The sequence below is a fragment of the Excalfactoria chinensis genome, chromosome Z, assembly GCF_039878825.1.
Source record: "Excalfactoria chinensis isolate bCotChi1 chromosome Z, bCotChi1.hap2, whole genome shotgun sequence".
Taxonomy (NCBI): Eukaryota; Metazoa; Chordata; class Aves; order Galliformes; family Phasianidae; genus Excalfactoria; species Excalfactoria chinensis.
This window is the reverse complement of record NC_092857.1, coordinates 54,006,818-54,030,809: the sequence shown is the minus strand read 5'-3', so window position 1 is coordinate 54,030,809 and position 23,992 is coordinate 54,006,818. Positions and strand designations below refer to the sequence as shown.

General features: G+C 37.0%; 1 protein-coding gene across 2 annotated transcripts in view; it reads right to left on the bottom strand.

Moving 5' to 3' along the window:
* XRCC4 (X-ray repair cross complementing 4) overlaps positions 1-23,992 on the bottom strand; it is a 172,076-nt gene that overhangs the window by 70,388 nt on the left and 77,696 nt on the right. The window lies entirely within an intron of this gene.

The window sequence follows — 23,992 nt, the reverse complement described above, 5'->3', positions numbered from 1 at the left end:
GGTCCAACAGAAGAGTTTGAATTACAGGTAATTGTATTACTTATTTACCAACTTTTGATTAGTGTGAGATTTCTTTATTAAGAGATCACCCTACTAACCTTTATGTAGAATGGTCATTTGTAATGCTATTTAAAATATCACAGAATCACAGAACTGTAGGGGTTGGAAGGAACCTCTAGAGATCATCGAGTCCGACCCCTCTGCCAAAGCAGGTTCCCTACACCACGTCACACAGGTAGGCGTCCAGGCGGCTCTTGAATATCTCCAGAGAAGGAGACTCCACCACCTCCCTGGGCAGCCTGTTCCAGTGCTCCGTCACCCTCACCGTAAAGAAGTTCTTGCGCACATTCGTGCGGAACTTCCTATGCTGAAGTTTCAGCCCATTTCCCCTAGTCCTGTCCCCACGCACTACTGAAAAGAGACCAGCCTCGCCACTATAGCTCCCACACCTCAGGTATTTATAAACCTGGATCAAGTCCCCTCTCAGCCTTCTTTTCTCAAGGCTAATCAGACCCAGTTCCCTAAGTCTCTCCTCACAGGGAAGATGCTCCAGGCCCTTCACCATCTTTGTGGCCCTCCGCTGGACTCTTTCCAAGAGATCCCTGTCTTTTTTGTATTGGGGAGCCCAGAACTGGACACAGTATTCCAGATGAGGCCTCACCAGGGCAGAGTAGAGGATCACCTCCCTTGACCTGCTGGACATGCTCTTTTTAATGCACCCCAGTATGCCATTGGCCTTTTTTGGCTACAAGGGCACACTGCTGGCTCATGGCCAACCTGTCGTCCACCAGGACGCCCAGGTCCCTCTCAGCAGAGCTCCTCTCCAGCAGGTCTTCCCCCAGCATGCAATTATGGTGCAAGACTCTACACTTGCTTTTGTTAAACCTCATCTGGTTTCTTACTGCCCAGCTCTACAGCCTGTCCAGGTCTCGCTGAATGGCAGCACAGCCTTCAGGCATGTCAGCCAATCCTCCCAACTTCGTATTATCAGCAAACTTGCTGAGGGTGGTCACTATCCCCTCATCAAGGTCGTTGATGTGCGTAAAATATAGCCCACTTAGAAGATCATCATCTTGACACACTTTTTTTTTTAGTCACAGAGCAATCACAATGCCAGAGAGCTATCCACTGGGTCCTAAAGGTAGTCTTTGAAAAACAGAAGTGCAAACCAAGGTCATAACCTCCATAATGACCTGGAGTTGCATCACACTGCTTTGAAATAGTTGGAACTTAGAATTCCATGCCATGGGAATGCTTTCTTTTGCCATTAAACAATTTTTGAGGAAATCAGTACAACACAAGGGAAGCTACAAGCTGTAATAACTCTGGAAAAAGTACGTTTTCATGGTGTTGGCATTTTGTATTGGATTAATTACTAACCTCTACCAATAACTTCATTGTGTACTGTCTTCTAGTCTAGCCTCAGATTTTTTATTTTTTATTTTTTTTCAATTATATTACAAATTCCATAATTGGATAGTGAAGGTATTTTTGGTTCAGGTTCATTAGTGGTGGAAAAATCTAAAATAAGAATCTGTACCTAAACGTGAACATTAACTCCACATAGCTTACTACAAGTTAGTAGTGAAGTACAGTAAAATCTTACACAGAGATTATATTCAGTTCAGAGCTATTTTGCCAGTCATGGTATTTACATAGCAAAATAAATATTGTGTGGTTCTATCTGTTCTGTTTGAGAGACAAGATGGACTTCAAGATTCAAAGTCATTTATGCTAAGAGTTTATACCAAAAGTGACACAAGCACTATGTCTCTTCATAAAAATGTTTTTAATCTTGGAACCCCAAGATAGCTATAATAAAAATGTCCCTACATGCAAACATACATAATTAATGATTGGATAAAACATAATCATTCAAAATTTCATCCTCAGAGGAAAAACACTGAGAAAACATTAGAGGAATAAAAAGGAAACAAGGCATCTCCCACAGTTTACACAGTGTTTCTGTATCACTAGATATTGGAAGTAGACAAAGATGCTCATAAACTTAATATATAAAAATTACTAGCATGCCTTTTACATCTAATTCTCCAGTTCTGCTTCTACCTATGCTTGTAGCAACTAGAAGTCACAATTGCAATCAGCTGTTTTGGAGTTAATATGAATTTATTTAATCTGATCAAGCCCTGGTAAACATTTGTTAATGATTACATGTTGATGCTCAAGCCATCTTCGGTTACTTACATGTGGGTGAAATCTTTGAAATCTGTAAGAAGAATTCAGACTTAATATCAAATCCCCAGCACCTACAGTATTCTGATGTCCCATACTGCAAAGAGATTTCTAAGGATCAAAGTTATTCAGCGTATAGCATTACAAACAGGAAGACAAGGAAATTCTTGTTCCTACCAATACCTTGATGAAAATTGATGATTCAGTTCCTTGTGTGTAAAACTACAAGCAACGTTTACTTGCTTTTGTAAAATATCTTGGTGTTGAGAAATAAGGAATATACAAGTCTGGTCCAAACGATGAAGACACATCTGTAAACATCGAAGCAGATAAGAGGCAGTATCACTACAGACTATACACCTACTATAGGTGTGGTATGAAGGCATCTGACTGATATACTGCACCAACACAGACAGCATAGTCAACAGAAGATGAGAGCTGTGTATGGAGAGATGAGAGGGCTGGAACACTGGAAGCTGAGTCCTCTGTGGAGGAATCAGTGAGTTCCGGGGCAGGAAGGCATGACAATTTGGCCAGCTTGGTTCAAAGACACTCAATCACGAATATACTTTGAATCTAATGGCCCTGTGAGCCATTCCAATGGCCATCAAGATTGTTCAGCATGAAAAAATGTTACAGTAATCTACCTACCAATGACAACAGAAAGGAGCTGAAAGAATTAAATCTAGCTAACATAAATCCAACAGTACTGCTGACAGGATCAAAGGTTACGTTGCTACTGCAAACAGTGAAGTTTAAGAAGAAAAAAACCAATCTCATGAAGATGAAACTGCCCGAAGCACTCAGCATCTTGAATAACTAACTGAAATGCTGGGAAGTTAGATATAAATCCACAAGACATTATTGTAAAAACCTGTGCTTTGCTTTAGCATACTCCTCAGTGATGACTACTGACAATTTTCAGTGAAGCCTGTAAGATTTGGTACTGCTTTCTTTTCTATCTTTTCACCTTTCCTTTTTCTCACTCAGAATGAGTGTACTGAGATGAACGATAAAAGGACCCAGCCCAGAAAGTGACTACACAAGGTTCCTGGCAGAATTACAGCAAGACTCCAAATTCCTTTCTTCTATGGGATTGTTTCATGAGAAGTTGGTGTTTTTTCTAAAAATCTTACTGCAGAAGTGATTTCTAGAATATTTATATCTTGCAATTTTGTATGCATATACCTATTGTCTAAATTTAATAAACTTATTTCTATTATATATATATATATTTCTTGTTGTACAGTCAAAAGATAAACTTCCAAGCTCTGACACACATTTTTTAATGTTTGCTATGAAACAAGAAAGCTGACCTGAGATGCCAAATGTCATCAACCAAGAATAAAGTTCTACTTACAACACTGGTTTCCTGGAACCATTTACTTCTATTAAAATAAACATAAAACCCCCACTGAATCAAAGAAATACCAGGAATATTCCCTAGAAATTGCTGTTAGCTGCTTTTTTTTTTTTTTTTTTTTTCTTCATACACTGTTCCTAAAAGGCTTTTCATGCTGTGAATTTAAAGACAGCAATTATGATGTCATTATGGCATATCTTTATATACAGCTGCCATTAGGGTCTTATAATGGATTCAGAAATGATGAACATAGAAGGTACACGTGTCTCAGTCAGATGTGACATTAACGTTTCTTATGGCAGATGCACTGGTACAATTTCAATCAACATCACCAGATAATTTTGCTGTGGAAAATGCTACAGGTAATTCTGGCTACTCTAAGAGGTTCTGAGAATAAATTTAAACAAATGTGAAGATCTCAATCAGTACCTTGAGAGCAGCACTACATTAATATTTATTATAACACTGAGCAGTGCTTTTGGAATCTGATAAAGATGATGTTTAAAGACATTAAAGTGTAGCTAACAAACATTTATCAATTCACATGTTTTAATCCGAATAAAATAGGCTGGTTTAACTCATCACAACCTCTATTTATACTTAGAATCTTTTAAACACTTAAAACACAGTCCTTAACACACACGCACACGGCACAACATTAAATTGTATTCATCATTTATTTTTCACTGTGAATGGATTATAATACTTCTTATTGGACCAAGGACTGGTGTTTACATTCTGACCCAGGCAGTTTTTCTTTATCTAGTCTCTAGACACTGGCAAAGCTCTATTGATTTGGCTGGGCTGCGCATGAGCACAAAGGTCACCACTAACAGGTCACTACTGAAGATGTAGTCAAAAAGGAGCGCATCTTCATATTTCATGAAACTGTTGATCAAACACATTCTTTTTGACAAGCAAGAAGATATTCAGGGGAATTTTAAAGGGCAATGATGGTGGAAGACTATGGCAAATAGATTGGCCCCACACTAGTCAGACAATTCAGATATACAGTCAGGATGCAAGTTGAAGTAATTGTGTGGTATTAAAGTAAATCACAACCAGACTCACCATAGAAAACTGGCTTTTGTTCCCTGTGATCTACTAACTCCAAGATGGCTTTTCCATATGGCAAAAACTGCATGCCATAGCAGAAGAAATAGGATCCTGCCCAGAGCTGTTACATATATTCTTCCCTAGCAGTCAGTAGGGCCAGGAGTGACCATGCAAATTCTTTATTAAAATGGGAATGACTGATTGTTGATAACCTTGTACAGTAAACCCACTTCATAACACAAAACTATATTCACGTCTAGGAAACAAGCAATTTTCTTCTGATGAAGAACCTTACTGCTAAATCTGATACTCACACCATCCTTTTGCAGTATGCAGCAACAAGACAAATTATTCAATGGCACCTTGCAGTGGCAAAGCTCAAGTCAATTCCCTTACTATTCCCACAGTAAGCAGTGATTCTCAAAAGATGGAGTATCTATAGATAGGGAAAACATATTGTTGCTTAATTAATTTATTAAAATCCTGCGTAGGTTCGAACACTTCCTGACAGTCCTCCTAGAAGCTACTCTAATGATAAGGTGGTTTCATTATGAAAAGTAATACAGTCTCTCTGTAACTAAAGAGAGCTTGAAGAAAACATGATTTGAGTCCCCACTGAAATACTGAAGTTATCAGAAGAGCAATACAGAAGATGAGTGAAGGATGGGAACCAAATAAATCTCCATTATATAAAGAAAAAAGTGGAGATGCATGTAGATCTTTCAGATTAAATGCAAAAACACAGAAAGAGATTATTTCATGTAAGAGGAAAATTAACTTTGATCATCCATGAAACAAAATAGGTGGGGAAAAGGCAGTATGGCAGCATCTACCTTATAAGAAAGCTGAAAAGAAATATGAAAATTAATTCAGAACTGTCAATGGTGGATAACCATGGGTTCTAAAACATCCTTCCTAAGACACAGGAATAAATAACATATATACTCCATCAGATTAAGAAAAAAATAACCAGAATGTTAAAAACAGGGACAATTTACACTGACAAACTGATCTAGCTAAAAAGTTTTTTGTTGTTGTTGTTGTGGTTTTTTTGTTTGTTTGTTTGTTTTTTTCTTTGATACCCTGCTACAGGGAGAACAAAGAGACAAACCACTATGATATAAGCCACACACTAATACCAATTAAATACCATAAGAGTTGATGTTTTCAAATACGGAATATTTGTAGGTAATTTCTAGCAAAATTTGTTTACAATATTAGAAATCACACATGACTTTATGTTGACATTTTCTGAAGTAAAAAGAAAAAAAGAAAAACACGTTTTGGGCTACAAAGATGTGTAAAATTAGGTTCATGAACAGTAGGCTCAGAATGAGGTCACTAGTTTAAGTGGCTGATAGGTAGGATGACAGGAAACGATAAAAGGATTCTTTAAGCAGAAAATTACTATTTTAATTTCTCTCCAGGAAAAAACAAAACAAAACAAAAAACAGAGAAGAATCTTGGAAATCATATTTTCTCACATTACAGACTACGCTTACAATTATTCTAGCCATCATATGAGTACTGTATCATCCAATAGTATGATTCTTAGAAAAGAAAGCATTTATATTAATTAGATTTCTGGCCTTTACCAAATATTATTTTCAACCATCTTAATACTTGTTTAGTAACGTATGATTTTATTTGAATGCAATGGATTAATCATTATTTGGTTGGTATAGTTGACTTGAAAAAAGAAATCACCGATTCCAGATCAGACATTTAGAAGTGTTTCCTTTCCCTGTGTGCTCACACTTAACAAATGAAGTCTTCACAGTACAGCCTCCCATTGAACATTCACTGATACTGGCTGTTATTTTGGCAGTTATTTTCCCAGATAACCATCTCTGATTAGACTCATGGAGCAGAATATTATGCATAAGAGCAAATACATCAGAATAAAGTTCAAAAGCACAGGAAGATTCATCTAATCCCTGCCCATGCGTACCCTGTTGTGAACAAGGGCTCTCTTTGTTGATCAAGGAAAAACACATTAAAACACCCAGAACTGAGTATAAAATACTAATGTGAATAACAGCTGCTAAGATGACTAACACTTTTATTACATATTCAGAATTGAACACTCTGGTCAGAAACTAAGCCAGAATAAACCAGAATAGCCCCTCTGGAAGTTAATGGATCTATAATGAATTACACCAATTGAGAACTCAGTGTATTATTCTGAGATGGTTTTCTGGGGAAATACACAAAACAAACAAACAAAAAAGGCTAATTGTCTGTGCCATTTTAATTTTAAGCTTTATTTCCTGAAAAGACAGATGAATAACGATTATCCGACAAGCAACTGGAATACTTCTTGACATTTTTTTTTCTTTTGCTAGTAGAAGCTATAAATAGAAGTTATTTAAAAAAAAAAAAAAAAAAAAAGGTATGCTAAAATTTTACAGTAGATTCCTCTTTTCTAATCATCACCCTGCCTATCCCATCAGACACCACATTTTAACTTGTTAGCACAACACACTTACCCCAGACCTGAAGTTCACTTTCTTACAGTAAGTCTTTCTTAAGCTTGAACAAGTCAAAATGAGCTGTATGGACAGATCCACCCACAGAGGACATTCCCAGTGGCTGCTGAGATCTCAGCTCATGCAGCTAGCAGCTCTCCTGCATGGTTGTGTCTAAAGGCAGCCACTTCATGAAAAGGGTATTATTACATATCTTGTTGATCTACTCCAGTAGCCTTTACTACAAAAAAAAAAAAAAAAAAAAAAAAAAAAAAAAAAAAAAAAAAAAGTGGTATTTTCTCTAGAACTTTTATTTGATTTTATTTCAAATTATAAAAACTACTGGTCTCATTAACTAGGGATATATACAGAAAATACAGGTCTTCTGTTCCTACCAGAGAATGTGCTCAGGCTATTCCTTAGCATAGACCACCACATGAGCTCAGCAGTTCAAAACACAGTTTTTTCACAATCAGGAACTTTAACGTTTCTTGGGTTTCAATGCAACAAGGAGATGACTTCTGAAATAGTACCACAGATTTAAGTGTCTATGTGCTGCCATTTCTGAATGGCAGTGGCAACAGAGCAAAGTCAACCTGACAGCAACACACCACACTGCTAGCGTGAAGGGCGTGTGTTTTGTTTTGCCTTTTGGTTTCCCATCCCAGACACTGGATACAGTTATATGACACAGGTCATAAAACACTCTCAGAAGTACAGTGTCAAGAATGACCGAAACACGGGCTACTGTCAGCAAATGAGATTGTACCTTTCTTCAGTTCTATAGAATTATGGCACTTCACATTAAAGAAAAGGGAATGAAGCAGGAAATAACTCACAGTCAAAGTCTGACATTGCACTTTATAACCAAAAAACAAAAAAAAACAAGCTATGTAAAACAAAATATCACCTGTTCTGTTACAGCTTCTTGCTACGCCAAGACAGAGCTGCACAGAGTAAAACAGACAGGCTGACCTCCACCAGGCTGGGAAGAGCTGCAGAAGAACACCCCCAGCCTGCACCATAAGCTTCTTGTCTTGCCTCAAGCAAGATGGAGATGAGGATCATGGGTTCTCCCATCGTATTCAGTGTGGTACTGCTTGCCCCATGCCAGCTCCTTTGCTTCCAGATGAGTACAGCCATGACGGCTTACAAACTCCTGTCCAAAGGAATTGACAGGCTTGATATTTTAAGGTAACTTTTGTGTTGTTCATGCAACGGAATATTCCACTCAGTAGGCCAAAGATAGGGCCCTACTATGGTTTAGCTTTAGAAAAAGATTTAAATAACATACTTCAACTACAAAATATAAGCATCTCCTGAGAGTGTCTGCTTATCTGGATGCTCAGTGCAGCTCTTAAATATCTGTCACTTCAAAGTACACAGGAACACTCACAGAGTTGGCCTTTCTTTGTACATAAAAGTACCTTTAATTTCCCTAAACATCAGTCAAGCCTCACAAGCAAGGCACTCACTGAGGGATGACACACTACCTACTGTGGGGTTACTGCATCTCTTCCATTATTACTTATGTTGTCTTAGGGTATAAGCATGGAAACAGTAAACCAGCTTCTCTTCTGAGCACTCCACAGCTTTCCTGCTACCTCCCCAGAGACTGAGCGTAAGGTAGACAAAAACTACCTCTTCTCAGGAGGCAATGGGAATAATGCTTCTTCTAGAATTAAGGTATAATTTTCCATCCTTACTTCCCTAGATTATTAAAATATAATTATGCAACAAAGCTGGTCAGAAAGTACTTTGCTACTTAAACATCTTTTTGATGTTAATGTGGCTAGATAGAAGTTTCTTTCACAAGGCGTTTCCTAAACCAAATGCTATAACCACGTACAGAATAAAACACCACTGAGTAATCCAGCAGCCTAAAATGCAATATAATTCATTCACAGAAGCACTAACGGGAAGCCATTTACAATTTGGACCTTGTGGATGCTTTCTGAGAGCAACCGACATCAAAACTCACTACTTAATTTCAAGGAAATTGAAAGAACTGATAGTGTGAAAAAGAATTCCCATTGAAAATCTTGAGGATCCTGCCACAGTTCACTGACAAAAGACTGTGATACAGTTCACAACTGTGACTTCATGCTTGGTATGATCCAGTCATGCCATCAGGTGGCAATCACTGGGGTCAGGTTCTCAGTGTAAGTCTTACCTGTGCAGCAACTCCTTTCATTTCATTCTCAAAAAATTAGTTTTGATTCAGGTAAGTGGAAAATGGAAGGTAACACTTCCATCATTTAAAACTCACTTCCATCTCAGCCCACAGAGAACATGCAGATTTATTCATGTCACAATTATCAGAAGTTTTTATTAACACCTTTAACATCTCCTTAGAAGCTGAAAGTGTCAAGTATTTCTTGAAAATATAAACTATTAATCCCAGGAGGAAAACAGCTCTCTATTCTCCACTATGATGAAAAGATAAATTATTCTCATACAAAGAGCTTGCATCTAAGTGCAAAATAGGAGCTTATCTCTCTCTTGGGCAACTGAAGGTGATGTGTACTTAATTTTCTTTTCCATCCTGGGGGCAAAATGACCTTGCTTAGTGATTTGCTAATATTTTCACTGCTGACAAATGCTTTGCAGAACAGGTTACTGAATTTTGTTTAATATTTGTCAGCATTGGAAGGGGAGCGGTGGAGGGGCATGAACAAAAAGTACAAGGAAAATAAGGCACTTCGTGCGAGAACAAATGACAGAAGCACACTGTAGCAGTTGAAAATGCACTCAATCTAGAAGTCCATCCACACTTTACATCTAACCCTTGGATCTGTAGGAGCACCACCAGAGGTGGACCACAAAAGCATTACAAGGGGTGGAACACCACTCCTGTAAGGACAGTTGATAGCCAGGGCTGTTCAGCCTGGAGAGAAGAAGGCTCTGGGGAGACCTGAGAGTGGTCTTCCAGTGAAGGGGAGCTATAAAAAAGAAGGGGACAGACTCATTAGCAGGGCCTGTTGTGATAGGACAAGCGGAAATGGTTTCAAACTAAAGGAGGGGACATTTAGATTGGATAGAAGAAAAGTTATTTCAGTTCCTATGGCAGCATACTACTGCATACAAACTACAGTAAACAAACTGATCATTTCTGTAATATTTCTGAAAACCTGCCACTCAGTTTTTCCACGCCATCCTAACACTCTGAAGACAAGTCTTCATCAGTGTAAAATTTATAAACTATCAGTCATTTGCCTCAATGTATGGTGATAGCCATTCAGCCAGGATCCTTGGCTTAAGCTCAGTGCTGTATCCACATGATAACTCACCTGTTAGCAGCATACATTTATTTTAAACGGAGCTAATGTATACCAGTTAGAATTTTCTTTTTAAAATCAGGGTAGCTGGCAACGTTTGAGTTGGCCATTTTTGCTTAACTAAACTGAATTCAATTCAGAAACAATCTACCAGCAGCTTCAGTTGGAGGATAAATACCACGTTTTTAACCTCCTGCATAAAGAATCACTCCTCACCAAACTGCTGCACAAACACATACTCCTGCTTTGTAGGGATGTTTATTAAGCACACCTTGCTACACAGTTGGAAACAAGTGAGCACTAGGTACTGTGACTCAGACTTGCTGTTGTTAAATAAGGAAATTGGGGAACTGTGTTTTCAGGCAGCCTACAATCTGCCTCAGTTAAAGCAAACTGTGAATAAGTGACAGACCTTTGCCAAGGATCGAAATGAATAGAATGCTCTAAATGCTAATTTGAAGGAAGGAGCAGTGTTTGAATAAGTTGTGGATGAGGATTCATCTTTGAACAGAGATGAAAGCTGATGCCAAGCAACTAATACACATGATGATCTAAGGCAGGTGATTTTGTCAAATGAAAGCTCTTATTGCCAAGATTTGTTTAGCACTGTGGCTACAGGCAAGGTAACCTGTTGTGCTGTGCTGCACTTCTATCAAAACAAAAGCAGTTAGGTAATAGCCACAGACATAGGAGACCTACAGATAATTCTACTTTATCAATCTTAAAGTTTATTTTTAAAACAAATGGGCAAACATATCCTGTATCCAGCACCAACTATCCCGTCAGTATCATCTATTTTGTTCTTTTATATGCCAATGTTTTTGTTCTTTCCTGAAAATCCCTAGAAAAAATTCTGCAAAGCTTTCACATCTGAAAATCCAAAATCATGGAAGACCAGGACAAATACTCAAAAAACAGTATATCCACTGACTCATAAAATGTAACTGAGGCTGAGAAACTGCAATTAAGTAAGCTATTCCAAATGTTAGGTATTCAGAAAGGTTGTCCCCTTTGAACTCTGCTTCTTAATGCGCATACTCCTGTGATAAGATTCTCTAGCATAAAATTTATTCTAATATACTCTAATATATGAATTCATATTGGCTATCTGCCTCATTTACATTTTGTCTGGCATACACTGATTGAGGATGCAAGAAGCCAGCATACTGTTTCTAAGAAAGACCAATTTTTCTGGATAACTAATAAGTTAATATTTGTTGAGGTGTAATGAAGTAAACTGCCTTCAAGGACTGAAAATACTTCACTTTGAATACAAATTTTTGTGTATTTTCTTTTAAATTACTCTAAAATCTTCATCAAATAAAGTGCATTCGCATAATATGAAAATGCTTACTGCTATTTTAATATTGTTTCATCAGTTGTGAGTGTTAGAATTCCCTCACGCAAGGTCTATAGGAGGTTACAAATCAGGTTAACTACTCTGCTTTACACAGTGCTTCTAAAGTTCATACTCCAAAGCCTTCCAAATTGCCCACCACTTGTGTTTCCCAGGAAGGGACTTAAGGAAATTGTTGGCAATCAGATATCCACGACCTGACCCTTCTCTCCCAGGAACCTAAGTAATGAGTACCCTTGTGCGAATTCAACTCATGGCCCAAGATTAAAAGAATCATTTTTTTTTCTGGCTGGGACAGCAGCTCACAGAGCCCAGGCAAGCCATGTTTTTCCCTTCCTTACTTGGAGACAGCTGTAAGTTACAGAAGCAGCACATGGAAATCAAGGGACTAACCTGAACAAGCAGAGACAATAGTTTAGTGAAACAAACATGGCAGATCAAAAGCCTCCATTACTGGAACAGAGTTGTGTGTAGGAGCACCCTCCCATAACTCCAGTCTACTTTCCCTCTTGAAATAAGTAAATTCCTTACAGATATCTGGTTAAAAGAGGATAAGAAATAGCCATCAGTTTAAGATGTTGATTATACTCTCCACTCACTCCATAATGTTAGTACATATGAGCATATGCTAATGTACACTTTTTCATTTTCATTTTGTTGATTTTGAACACAGCTGATATCTTCACAGAAGGCTAAATCTAACCTTCAATATAATATTTCTTAAAAGAAAAAGAAAAAAAAAAAACAACACACATTTAAAAATAGGTACCTGTTTTAATTTATATTTAGCTATTCAAATGTGTGCATAAATTCAAAGAATGGCTATAGAAGTACTGAGCAGCTCAGTAAGTAACCCAACATTCTTCACATGAAGAGGGTAATGGTGTGTCTCCTTCACAGTATCACAGTATCACAGTATCACAGTATCACAGTATCACAGTATCACAGTATCACAGTATCATGCGAGTTGGAAGGGACCTTAGAGATCATCGAGTCCAACTCCCAGGATTCGAGGCCTCTGTGTAGCAGAGCAGCATTTCTGCCACTTACGCCACAGGGGGGATTCGAACCCCGGGCCTCTGGTGTTGCAAGCAGCAACTTATACCACTGCGCCACCGGAGGCACATTCCTGAAGAATCAGTAATGAACATAAGTTATAAATGAGTTGTTAAAGATAATTGTATAAAGGAGGAAAAGGTTAGTATCTTGTCTCTGGGGATAGCTTATTGGGGAAAATTTAAATGACTGAGTAATACAAAGGAAGGCCCAGTGACTTCAGTACAACAATTAGTCTCCTGTGGTCATGATCACACCTACTAACTGCTATCTCACACTGTTTAGGGCTTGCCACTAGTTAAGTGATGTGAATTGGGGATGAGAAGTTCAGAAGATCATTTCTCTGATATTGTGCTTATCTATCCTCTATTAAGAAAAGTAAGGTATTCAGTTTCTAAGACAGAAGAGTTGTATCCATAGGAAACAAATTTAATCATCATTTAATAAGAATATGTAGGCATCGAGGATTAAATCTAATTACAGTAAAAATAATCATGTTTTAGAATACATACCACAAAATATTAGAGAGCTTTTACTTACACCTATCTTCCTATACATGAAGCTCTGATTCTTGTGAATTTACTGTTGGGTATTTACAGAAGCTGTGAGGATCTGTCACATTACCCATGTCTCATGGGAATTAAATAAATAAAACATATAAGTAGGTGAGTAAACGCAGGGATTTGTAAACATGAAGAAGTACATTCTCTCTCTGTTCTCCACCGAATTGATCAGAAGACAGAGCAGAAGACAGAGTAGAAGACAGAGTTTGTCATTTCATCATATTTTCAATTAGGCATCATTCCCATTAATTTATACAGTAAGTCAAAAAACTACTAAGATGCTGCTGGCAGCTTTGGTTTTGCAAATATCTCTTTCCTCCATTAGGTCACACTTGAATAAAGCTGTCTTTCAGAGTATGTAACATAACATTTGATCTTCTCTAAGACAAACTTTTTAACTAATATCTTCTTTATGAGTTAATTCTGACTGTTGTACAAAAAGGAGCATAAATCAACAAGCTTGGGTTAGATTTTGAAAACAAGCAGAATACACAACTAATAGTAATTCTCAATATAATGTAGTAATAACTAGACTTCATTTATCTACTGTCTCTGAATTACTTTAAAGTATCCCACAAAGATTTTACAAATGTACCATATTTTACATGAAACTTGTATGGCAACATATGTAGCGTTATGCAGGCTGAGGAAAGCGGTCCTGAAAGAGAGCCTTTCATCATTATGATGAAAAGGGGTTTCTCAGGTTTCCTGTACAATGCTCAACAAAATTGCTGTCCAAGAAATCTAACACTGTGTGAAACCTTTTTTGTGAATTTGCATATAGAATTTTTATCAACTAAAGCACCTTGTCCTAACACAATTTTATGTCCCTCTAACATTCCACCTTCAACATTTTTTAAACTGAACTATGTGCTACTTCTAGAATAAAACCTAGAGGGTGTTTAGGAAGTGATTCATGACTGAATCTGTCACTTGAGATGTATACAAACAATAACAGTAAAAAAATAAAGATAAAAGAGAAAACAAGGAGAGAAGAAGGAAAAAATAAAAGTCCCACACAACAATCTGTGGTATTATACTTGCAAGTTTCAGCCTACAGAACAAAAGGATTTTCTCCTTCTTAATGAAAGTCTTTTTAAAGGACAAAAAAGGAAAAAAAAAATAAATCTATTCTTATTTTACATAGTGGGAAGGGTTTTAAGTTTCTATAGCTCTGAATTAAGTTTCTAGTCAAGTACTTAGGGGATATCAGGATACAAAAATCAGCAACAAGAAGCATACCCAACTGGAGAAGTTGACCCTTCAGTCTAGCAGATTCCTACCAGAACCAGAGCGTAAAGTCAGACTGAGAAAAATTCAAGTTAAATCAAGTAAAATCGAGTAAATACGCATACTTTAACCTGTACAAGGAATAAATCAAATGAATTGCCATATGTTATCCCAGCTATTAATCAGGATACACTGTTTGCAGTGTTAAATAAGGCACTGTAATACAGATAGGAAGAAATTAAGAGAATGTTAGGTAGCCTAAGTAAATGCCTTTCCAGCATTTTGCTAGCTAACTGCAACATACAAAGTTCAGAACCAGAAGCTTGTAATTGTCCATAAAATTAATGTAATGAAAAAGCTTGAGTTACCACCAGTCATGATAAAACACGCATGAAGCACGATGTATATAATCTATAAATATTAAAATGATAAGAGATGTTTAAAATTGTGCACATAGTCAGAAGTTTCAAGTTATGCCAGCAAACTTAGCTTGAATGTGTTACTTGCTGAACACAGAATTCTCAGGTCTGCAAGAGTCAGCAGCATCCGGGCTTTGTTGGTTGCCACTGATAGGCACTCTATTCAATAGATGAAGATAAGAGCTTTTATCCAAATATTCAGGGTTATAGAAACTCACTATCAGTACTCCTGCAGGAGCTATTTTTCTCAAGAACTAACAGTTCCCTTTGATGATAGGACATTTCTCCATGAGCTGATACTGACAAAACCACGACAAATCCTTCTAAAGTATGTCCATATTTCCCAGTGAGAAAAGAGTACACATGTATTGTGTTACTATCACGTGAATTGTTTTATTTGATTTCTACATAGTGTGAAGAAATATTTAAAGATTTTGATGCCTTGCCTTCCTCTCTGAATTACTTACATTTTAAAACCATATAGCCACAAAAGCAAATACATGTCCTTGTAAACATGCCCAAGAAAACTATCATGAGTAAATGATGTGAACTGAAAATAAAATGAAAAGTATTGATTAAATTAGACATGGTAATAATGTATGCTAAAGACAGGTCATAACACAATTAAAAAAACTCAGAAATGAAATGTTTTACTTTTCCAAAATGACACCCAAGAGGGAAAATGAACCTTTGTCTGTACGTTCATGTAAACCAACTTATGACCTGCAACTCTAAAAAATTTTTAAGCAGGTTTGTGGCATGAATGCACAATGAATCTGTGTGATAGAGTGGTTCCAACAGCAGGTGCAGCATGTATAGAATAAAACAATGTTGTTACTGTATGTTGCATTCTATTGTTTCTATCTTCTGTAGAACATGTGTTGAAGTATATTTTGGTAAAGGAATAATAATTATCACTAGTTCTTTAAATACAACAGATCCCCAAAAGACCATTATGCTGGATATTAAACAAATGCATGAGGAGTCAGTGCTCTAAGAGCACAAGAACAAACAACACTGTTAGAATGGGGATTAACACAAGAAGGTTACTGATGACCAGCAAAAGTTTCCTATTTACTTGATAAGTGGTTGTTTTTCAACTATTTACTGAAGGAGGATAAAACAGAGAAGGGGTATTATAGCACTATTCCACCACCATTAAGGCTCTGGTTTCACAACTGATGAATTACATACTCATCCAGAGTGTGCTGAAATAGGTCCTCTGTAGTTCACCAAGGATAGAAAACAAAGGAAGGGTCGTATTGAAATAAAGCTGTCTGGCCAACGGTCAAGTTACAGGATTTTGCAAAGGAAACTGGTATCAGAATGTGCATGCCCGGTGAAGTACTCACAGAATTTATGCCCATCCTGTTTGGTACATGTCAGATTGGTAAGAAATACAAGCAAGAACAGAAGGAGGCTCTACATTGCCTTTACATGTCCCATAGGAACACATCGGTACTCACAGATATACAATAAGGGTTTCTACCTATGCCTCCCCCCCCCTTGTTTTTTTTTTGTTTTTTTTTTTTTTTTTTTTTTTCCCTTATTAAAATTATTTTTTCCTAACACTGTAGCAAAGTAAAACAAAGTTTTAGTTCCAGAGAACCAGAAGGAACACCAGAACTCTAGCAAGCTGGGGGGTACAAACATACAGCTGGTTTGCTTCCTTAGCTGGAAAATCTATTCATTGAGGAACTCAGGACTAATAAAAATACAGCTTCATTAATTGACATATTTCAAAATGATTAGAACTACAAGTCATTTGTTAATGTGTGCAGGGATATATAAAACCTAAAGTAAAAATATACAGTGATTCTACCCAGCTCCAAAGTTTTAATATTGCACTATCTAAACCATTTTTGTTATTATGTGGGGAGACAAAATACAGCAGTATCCATCAAAGTGCACTGTACCTGGAGTCTAAATCTATAATGATTCTAAAATGCAACTTACAATTAATCTTGAATCTGATTAAGACACTTAAAGTAGCAATGATTTGAATAGAAACTTAATTACGCATTAAAAATTTACAGCCCACCAAAGAAAAGGTGTTCCTTTATACTTAACATTCACTAGTATGTTGACAGTGCACAAGAAAAAAAAGCAAAGGTTTTATTCTTGATACTAGATAATGCCATTACTCCTAACCTACAGTGTGGTGACTCTACTTGTTTGATCAATCACGAAAAAGTAATCCACAGTAGTATTCTCAAGGCATAAATTCATTAATATTATATCACTGTGATTCCATACCCCCCACTGAATAAATAATAATTCATTTAAAGACAACCGCATTCAGCTACGTTACTTCTTGTACTGAAGCATGTATACTAAGAAGCACAGCTGTACACAGTTTTGATAATTTTCAGTGATATTTTAAAGTAAAACATTAATAATGTCTCTTAGTATAATATTTGTAGCAGATTTTTTAAAGAGACATAGAACTCTGCCATTTGTACTTTGACAGTATTTTGACCAGAACACCTGGTATAACACGGATGGGAAGCCACCGGGCAACCAGAGACATAAAAACATCAGGTTATGAACAAAAAAAAAAAAAAAAAAAAAAGGGGGGGGGGGGGGGGGGGGGGGGGGGAAGAAATGAGATTATTCCTTGGGACTAGCCATTTCCAATTATAGCTTGATAAAATAATAATAATAATAAAAAAAAAATTAAAATAATAGTTTAAGCCCAGAGTCAATTAAAATGGCCAAGTTCTAAAACTCCTTAAAACAGGCTCTAAAGGGGAAGCTTTGACAGATGGAACTTCAACCGTGCAGCACAGTTGGGTGCTGCTATAATAGGCATTTTTTAAAATAACATTGATCAAAGCTTATTAACCAGCAGCATCAAGCCATTGGTGGTTTGGACTACACAAGAGAACTAATTAAACTTAAATGGTCATAGCCTCCTGAAGGCACAACATTTAATCCTTAAGAAAGACCGTGAATGAAGGAGAATACGTGCATATTATAAAGTGAAAAATGGTAAGATGCTCGCTTTTATTTATTTTAGGCATTGCCAAGAGCTTATTAGAATTAATTTGGTCCTCATAAGGAAACATTCAGGACTTTCTGAGTATTGCAAGTTCTAGGATTGATGTGATACAGAACATTTACAGTACCTCCTGACATGGAGGTACTGGAGCAGGTTCAGAGAAGGGCAACGAGGCTCGTGAAGGGCTTGGAGAATCAGCCCTACAAGGAGAGGCTAAGGATGCTGGGGCTGTTTAGTCTTAGGAAGAGGAGGCTGAGGGGAGACCTGTCGCCCTCTTCCAGTACCTGAAAGGTTCTTACAGTGAGAGTGGGGCAAGTCTCTTCTCACTAGTGACATGTGACAGGACGAGGGGAAATGGCCTCAAGTTCTGCCAGGGCAAGTTTAGGTTGGATATTAGGAAGAACTTGTTTACAGAAAGTGTAGTTAGGTACTGGAATAGGCTCCCCAGGGAGGTGGTTGAATCACCATCCCTGGATGTGTTTAGAGCCGTTTGGATGTGGTGCTCAGGGATAAGATTTAGCAGAGGGTTTTGTTTTTTTTTTTAGAGTTAGGGTACTGGTTAGGCTGTGGTTGGCCTTGATGATCTTCAAGGTCTTTTCCAACCTGGGTAATTCTATGATTCTATGATTTCCATGTAGATGGCAGCAAGCATGGAAAATAAAAATTTCATTCAAACCAGCAGGGTTTAGACATCCTTCTCTTTCCTAAGAAGCAGTAACTTCCACCAGTTTCAATATGAAATATGACTAAAGAATTCATGGACAAGGGAAAATTAAATAGAGAGAAAGCAATCTGACTGTAGATTTGTGCCCAGCAGCCTCATTTAGATGGCCACAGATAATAGCATTATAACCGAAGATAATAGTAATCAATTATAAAATAGTTTTTTGTATTGCTTATCTTCTACCTGACATATTATCATGCACATCTACATAGAGTACAGTATATAACATCTATCCCCACAATTTCATCATATTCTTAGATAAAAGAATAACCTTCCTTTCTCAGGTCATCTTCCAAACCCTGTGAAAAGTAAAACTTTTACTCCTTGTCTACATTTCAGTTTCCTTGGAAGTAAGGAGAGAGGGTACTCAACACTTGTTTCTGTTTAAAATCTTCCTGCCATATGGAGCACTACAGTATTTTTCATAGTTAACAAAAGGGCTTCATTTGTCTGACACAGACATGATTGGTAGTCACGACATCAAATGTGTTTTTCTTAGTCTGATAGTCTTACCGTCTTTTTAAGCCTTCTAGGAGAAATGACTCAGAGCTAGACTATGTAAGAGTAAAAGTTATCACTGAGTAGAAGAAAGAGAAATCGATATGATGAACTGAGACCACAGCTGGTCTGTGCTCTGGGCTGTCCTTAATCAGAGTAAGCGTTTCTGCATCAATTAGCAACAGAAGCTTCCTGCCTCAGCATGCTGCTTCATGCTAACTGAGTCACCACATCAGTCTTGTGGGCTAACAGAAATATAGAGGTCAAAAAGACTGGCAATTTTCAGCTTTTTTATTAAACAGATCCTGTTAACAAAGCAACATGAAAAGAGCTGAAGATCTTTCCAAGTCTTACCCCAATCAACATCTTTCTGTAATCTTTTCAAGATCGCTCCAGATGCTTCTCATCTGTGTGTACATAATTCTACTGCCACAGGACCCCATAGTCCCAAATAAGAATGATGACCCTAAAACACCAGGCACTTGTCAAGCTAAACAAAATATCAGGCCTTTGATTAAGAGCTGAAGGCCTGGAAGCAACATGCGGGGGAGGAGCGAAACAAATGAGATGGTGCTAAAGAACACACCACTAGTCCCAAATGAGAGGCACCTATGAAGTTACTGGAACTTAGCTGGAGTACTAACAGTCAAAGCAACAACTGTACCTCAGTTCTCCATGACTCAGTTCTTATCTTACCAAACTTTAGAAAGCAAAATGAAAACAACCTCTATCCAGCCCCAGGAAACATTGAAATGTACCCATTTCTGAAGAACTCCCCAACAGCAGGATGATTTCCTTCCTGTCCTTCCTCCAGAGAAGGTCTCTCCAACAAAAGATCACAGACGTTGGCAAGGACCTGGCACACCATTTTCTAGCTACTGCTTAATAATTGACTAAACTGCAGTGAGCACATGAGCTGAACATGTTTTTCAGTCTTGTATTCACAATACTAACATATGCACCAAATGAACAAATGTACCTCATGCATAATGACTGGAAAGCAAAGCTGTTGTACAGAAAAACACACAGCATTACTTGCAAACCTTGCACTTCTTATGAATATCTAGGTTTTCCTAGGTGCTTTATTTACTAGTAGCTTGTAATCCAATTTAAATTTCTTCATCTAGAGTAGAAAGCATTAACAGCATCAGTATGTAGATTTGAGACAATAATTAACATATTTCAGTTGATATTAGATTTATGTCATGAAGTAGACTGCCAGCAATAAACAAACTATATATCATACCTACTAACATTACTAATGTAAGTGTCAAACATCTAAATTTTTAAGTAAATTTTAGTTACAGACTGGTCATTATTGTAGGGAAAAGGTCCTTGCAGAAAATTTCTGCAAAGCTAAGCAGATAAATGCAACCTGCTGATGCAAAGAAGTTGAAAACTTATCTGGCAGCCTGGATGAAAGCTCATGCATGAGTAAGCATCTTTATGTTGATGATATATGGAGGTTTTCTTATGCAATTCAACTGTTAATCATATATCACAGAATCTTAGCGACTGGAAGGGATCTCTGGAGATCAAGTCCAATCTACCTGCTAAAGTAGGTTTACAAGAAATTGTCCAGACAGGTCTTGAGTATATTCAGAGAAAGTGTCAAGCTGCAGTTAGTCAAGTTAAGTAATAATAGCTGGATGGAAAGACCATCTACTATCACAATATCTCACCTGTAGTTTCTTTTAGAACATGACTGCAATGGGTGCTTAAAATTCATCTTAGTATTTCACATAAATCATTTGCCAGTCCTTTCAATGTCACCACTATGTTACTATCCCCAACTTGCTAACATTTGCTTTCAAGTCTGGATGCTCAAATTTGATGCGTTCCTGTGTCAAGGTGCAAAGCAATGTCTTTACGCAGAAATCACACAGTTCACCTATATTTTACATTTTTAAATCACTGACTGCACATTCTTTATTTCCCAAAGTAGCTTCTACCAGCAGGTAGAAGTGGGAAGACACAAACTTGTAGCAGGTCAGGCAGAGACCAGATGAACTAACGTGGTCAAGTTTCAAGCTGCGAGTTCAGGCACAGCACTGCTGCAGTCCCATAATGGGTGCAATATAAAGCAGGATGCGAAAGTTGTCCAACAAGCTCTTGGCCTTGCTCTATGGGTCTGCATGGAGAAGGCAAAGTGACAATACTCAGAGGTACTAACCTTTATGTAGTAAGGGACTGGACAAGCAAAACTTAAGACACTGCTAGTCTTCTCAAGCAAAGGGAATCTATCAAAGCACTGGAAATCATTGCATTACACTGTGTTGAGAGTACATGCAGTAAGGTTACAGACAGTAAATGCAAATTGGTTTATATAAATTATCTTCAACTTCACAGTGTATAGATACAAGGATGATAATTTTCCATTTGTATTTTCAGATAGACATATTACCTTGTTTGAGAATCTATATACCATATACTAGGAAAATTTCCACGTTCCAGTTTCTTGAACAAAATGCGGTGCGGAATGATGTCTTATAGAAGTCAAAATCCATTATTTTCTCATTTTATCTTCTTCACCCTGTTGGTAATCTCATTACACAACACTCAAGTATCTAGCCTGCATTCATCAGTTTCTGCACCTGCACAAGGATTGAAACTAACCTTTCTTATTCTTTTTCTTGATATTTTTCTTCATTAAGACCTGCTCTTATATTTGCCTCAGATCAACATCTGAGTCATATACCCATAATTGAATATATCATTTAATTTACCTTTCCTTTGGGTCAATATTGGCAGCTGCTTTTCTAAATCACTGGGAATCCCCTCAGTGTTCCAAACATTCCATTAAAAATGTACTAGAAATATAATAAGTATTAGTCACTGGCTAAGTAATAGCCAGTTCTTTAAACTTTACAATTGATTATATTCTAACAGGTCAATTTTAAAATGAAGTGATTTCACAGCTCTTTTCATATATCACCCAGTTTACAGGAGAATGGAGCTAAGTTATGATACAACTAGTTTTTTCTCCCTAAATTGAAATAAAAAGTATTTATTAAAGATGTCTGCTTTTCAGGTACTACTGCATGGGGGTAGAAGTGTGGCTCTTATATGCACTCATAAAAAGAGAAGACTGGGTACACAGGTAGTACCATCTGACCTAAGATTTACAAGTGCTTTTGCCATGAAAAAATTGACTGTAGTACCAAAAAGATATTTTAATCTTTATACTCAAATCTTGCAGTTGAAAGAATGCTTTAGACATAATCAAAGGACCATATCTCTCAAAGACAACACAAAACAGTATTTTTTTTACATCTTTTTTAATATCTGATATTTCAATCTGTCCTTCTGGACACATTAGGCATAACCCTGGAGACTCCGTGTTGAGTTATATCAGTTTGCATTGTCTCTAAGACAGTGCAGAAATAATTATAATTTTTCTCAGGGATAGTAGAGATAAATATGAGCCTTTTTATCTGTTTCCTCTCTTCCTAGGGATAGTATAGTTACAACACAGATGGCTACAAAGAAAGAAAATAACCAAGGTGGCAGTGCTGAGGAGGAAAATGAAAATTTAATGTTTTAAAAAAAATAAAAATTAACCTTCAAATTTAGGTTAAAATTAAAGTGGAAATAAAAGTGCACTTTCTGGGTTTTTTTTGTTTTTTTTGTTTGTTTGTTTGTTTGTTTGTTTTTTGTTTGTTTGTTTGTTTTGTTTGTTTGTTTCCAGCAACATTGATCAGTTCAGACCCTCATTATAGCTTGACTGGTCAGGTTTCACTTCTGCTTTTGGAAATTATTTGTCTGTCTCAAACAACTCCCTGAGCTAGTTAAGTCCTATAGAACCTTGCAAAAGAACCAGTAATTTTTTTACTTCCCTTATGTTTTCACTAAGTAGGAAGCATTTCTCTTGATGCTATCACAGTATCACAGTATTGTGCGAGTTGGAAGGGACCTTAGAGATCATCGAGTCCAACTCCCGGGATTCGAGTCTTCTGTGTAGCAGAGCGGCACTTCTACCACTTGTGCCACAGGGGGATTTGAACCCAGGCCTCCGGTGCTGCAAGCGGCACTTCTACCACTGCACCACACGGCACTTACTAAAAAATACTTGAAATAAATGTTTTCTGAATAAAAAAAAATCAGTAAAAAATCATTCATTTCCACAGCTGCAGATTCTTTATTTTCTTCATTTGTCTGAAGCTCTGCCTGTTTTGGATTATAGTAGTAAGTCCTCAACAAACAAAGTTATGAATTACAAAGTCTAACACCACTTCTGTCAGGGCCTTGGACATTTTTACTTCCCAGCTGCACACTAAACACTTGTTTGTTGTTAATTACCTTCATCTATAGTAGAAATAGAAAGCTCCAGTAAGAAAACTTATTAGATCTGAGAAGTTTATGATAACTATATGGCAAATGCCACTGAAGTTTTAGAACAGTTATAGCATTCATCTTGCAGATTCTTACTATTTTGCATGATTCTTATGATTCACAGATAAATATCTGATACTGTAGAATGGGCTACTGCTGTGTCCCATACACTTTACCAATACTAGAAAACTCAGTCGAACTGAATTTTATGAGCACCTTCAGAAGGACAAAAATTCATAGAGAAGTTAAGATTAGTTCTGCTATAAATACATTTTTTATTCCATTTTATGATGCAAAATGTGTGCACAGCTTTTATTTATTTATTTATCTGACTGCAGTTAAACCTCTTCGCTTTCCCCTTTTTAAACACTGCTGAAACTGTCAAGAACTTCATTTTACATTTTAGCAGTCATGGGATATGCTTCAAGATTCCTAGAACTTAAAATTAAACTGT